General features: G+C 41.0%; 1 protein-coding gene across 1 annotated transcript in view; it reads right to left on the reverse strand.

The window, feature by feature from the left end:
* Positions 1 to 3,702, reverse strand: part of LOC109513929 (prepronociceptin-like) — a 9,562-nt gene that overhangs the window by 3,806 nt on the left and 2,054 nt on the right. The window lies entirely within an intron of this gene.

Raw genomic sequence — 3,702 nt, forward strand, 5'->3', positions numbered from 1 at the left:
CACACACACACACACACACACACACACACACACACACACACACACACACACACAAATCAGCACGGCAGCGTCGTCTATTTGAGCAAAAATCCTCCATCTTCAAATCTCCGTCTACTTTGTGACGTTGCCGTCAAGTCCGCGCAATTAGCTGGTTATCTCCACTGAGCCGTAAAAATGTGTGCTCAGCAAAAGTCAAAGACAATCAGTGTGACATGCAACTGGTGAACGTGACTTATTAATATTTCTATGAGGACACCGCCAAAGTGGAAACGTCTGAAGACATCTAATAATTTTATTTTTTATTTTTTTGCAATTTAGCATCACCCGTTTGTCTTGTGTACGTGGTACCAACGTAGTAGTAATTACTACTAGTGAAGAAAAGTCTCGAGGACAAGGTCTCCTTGAAAGTACTTCTAGAAATTAAGACTTACTCCAAAATGGTCGCCTCAGACCAAAATGGTGGACTTTTGTGTCTTTTTCAGCATGGATGCTTGAGATTTAAAATTTCGCTGAGGTGCTGGAGACCAAATATTTAGGAGCACCACCGGCAAAAAGCAACAAATATTTTTGAACCGTGTCATTTTTAAAGTCGCTCATCTGGCTTCAGGGAGGGAATTTAAAAATGACTGCTAGCTGAAATCTAGCTTCTGATTGAATTCAGGTTATTTTCTTCTGTACCCTGAGTGGCATTTTTTTCCTTTTTTTTTGTTCTCACTGAAAATAAGCGACGATGCTGATTGAATTGAGCTAAAATATCCCGTCGACTGTCAGGTCCTCCCGGGAGCTCCCTGAAAGCAATTAATTTGTTTTTAATGGACCGATTAACTGCTAGCTAAACTAGCTAATTAAGGCCATTACTGTCTGTGCTGGTGGAGCTCTGCTGCGATTAGGCAAGGGCAAAGCAGGGCAACTTTATTTATATCGCACATTTTATACACCAGGCAACTCAATGTGCTTCGCACAAGCAAAGACACACACCTTAAGCATTTCCAAACACGACAGCAAAATTATTAAAATAATGTACACGGACACCATTTAAACACGTTAAAAGAAGACTTTAAAAACATTGAATTCACTTCTATTTGGCAGCTTATTCTATCGTGCGGCATAACAGCTAAAAACAGTTTCACCGTGTTTGCTTGGAACTCTGGGCTCCACGAATTGACCAGAGTCTGTAGACCACCGAGCCCTCCGACCTATTGCCGATTCCCTCCCGTTCCCTGAAAAAACTTTCAATCCACAGAAAGAGCTATGGGAGCTGATGTCCAAGTCCTGTTGAAGTTCATAAAAAAGAGTGTCGAACCAAGCATGAATAAAAAGAAAATGTCTTACATTGCACTTATCGAGTAGTTTATTTTTCTCAATGATTGCTTTTCTCCCATGGAGGACATGAGCAGCTTGAAAATAAATGACATCCGGTGACCTAAAGCCGGATTATTCACGGGCGATTGAGCACACTGCACATTATTATTACCGAACTCGAACTGGTTGCTCAATTTTGTGATGGTTTTTCTCATCATGTTTCTTTTTTGAGGGAATAATTGACCACCCATTTGCATGCAGTGTTCACAATGAGTTTGGATTACAGCCTTGCTATTCACCCTTAACTGCTTCTTGCGAGTATTTACACTTTTATAGACATGCTGGTCGTCCGTCAAAAAAGTGCCAGGGCTGCTGTCATAAAAGATTTGTTTCAAATCCAAACTACAACCTAAGTTTTTTTTTCTTTGAAGTAATCCTCCTGGAGCACTTTCACCGGTTTTGCTCAATATATTTACAGTAAATCTTCTTAATGTCCTCTTTTGTAAGTGTGGATAGAGTGTTGTATTTGATAAGATTTTAGGGGTCACCAACACAACTCAGTTACTGCCCGTGGAAAGTGAAAAAAAAAAAAGAAAGTAAAACAGCCCGAACGCCAGTTCCACCACTCACAACAAAATTGTGTGACATCTATCGTAACAGGAACCACAAAAAAAAAATCTCAACGAGCCACACGTGTAAATAAATAGAAAAGTTACACCGTTTTCATTCAAGCAATCATCTTGGCCACATTCCAACAATATAACTTTAGCAAACTCGTGCAATTTGCATAAATACGCTCAAAGTTAAATCATGTATCCTGGACAGATGAGCGATGCCCAATTGTAAAGTTTTTTTTTCATTGCCTCTGCCATGTAATTTTGGAGGCGTGTGGCGTTAAAAGGTGATGGTCATTTTGAGAATTTGCTTCATGGATATGGGTGTCCAGTCATTGCTAATTTTACGTTCTTTTTTTATTTACATGGTAGAAGAAATACAAAATAGATTCATTGTAGTGATCCTGGCACTGACATAAGGGGCTAAAAGGGGCCTGAAATGTCCAATTTCTACTTTTTTTTTCCTTTTTTTTTTTTTTTACAAATATTATCCACAAATTGAGATTTCATATTTGTCTCACACAGAAATACACAGGACTTTGTTCAGGCCAAGTGAACATCAAACATAAACGTGGATGCATAGCTCTTATTTTTATTTTTCTTGAAAGAAATTTCATGTAAACGCTGAACATTTCCAATGTCATCCCTCACCCAAAACATTTTTTTTTAATCATTTATGAACATTTTCAATGGTTATACATGCAGCTGGTCATACCGGCCCACGAAACTCTCGGTGCTTCAAAGAAGTAAATATAGATCGAAATGTTATGGGGCTTTTAGGATCTCATTATTATCCATCCATCCATTTTCCGATCTGCCTAATCCTCACAAGGGTCGCGGCGGGTGCTGGAGCCTATCCCAGCCGTCCTAGGGCAGTAGGTGGGGGACACCCTGAACCGGTGGCCAGCCAATTGCAGGGCACGCAGTGACGAACAACCATCCACGCTCACACTCACACCTTGGGACAATTTAGAGTGTTCCATCAACCTGTCATGCATGTTTTTGGAATGTGGGACGAAACCGGAGTACCCGGAGAAAACCCACACAGGCCAGGGGAGAACATGCAAACTCCACACCAGGAGGCCGCAGCTGGAATTGAACCCGATACCTCTGCACCGTGACGTCGACGCGCTAACCACCGCCCACCGGGCCGCTCGCTCATTATTATCCGCTTTGTAATTAGTGCTACATATATCGAACAATGTGTAAACATTAGCATTGAAGCAAACATCGAGCCTTGTAAAGAGGCAGAAAATGTCTCCTTATTAAAGCCTATTCACATCCTGACAGTAACTTCAATTTATCTGGCCCACTCAAAACACCCTCTGTCCTCTTTTGTTTTAACTATTGATAAAAGTCTGGCCAATCTATATCACCAATCAGCTTGACTGAAATGCTAATTGGCTCGTGCTCATCAGCATAATGTCGCCTGCTGTTAGAAGAGAAAAAAAAAACCCACGACATTTAGAATGGAGACAAAAAAGCAACATTGTGAGGTGTTTGCTAAACAACAGGCCACAAAGCAACCTTCCAAAAACTACACAGCTGGGGTAGAAATTGCTCTAAAATATATTTTACTTTCGACTTTTTGTATGATTCAAAATTGTTTGGATTCTTGCTATGGTGGGCTTATTACAAGCAGACACGGTAAGCTGAATCCAATTCCCCTGTTCAATATGGCTAATCACCTCGGGTCGATTAATGAAGGTGGAGGTGGGCTCACACTTTCACACACACGCACACGCGCACACACACACACACACACACACACACACACACACACACA

This window comes from Hippocampus comes, unplaced genomic scaffold (assembly GCF_001891065.2).
Source record: "Hippocampus comes isolate QL1 unplaced genomic scaffold, H_comes_QL1_v1.1 scaffold82, whole genome shotgun sequence".
Taxonomy (NCBI): Eukaryota; Metazoa; Chordata; class Actinopteri; order Syngnathiformes; family Syngnathidae; genus Hippocampus; species Hippocampus comes.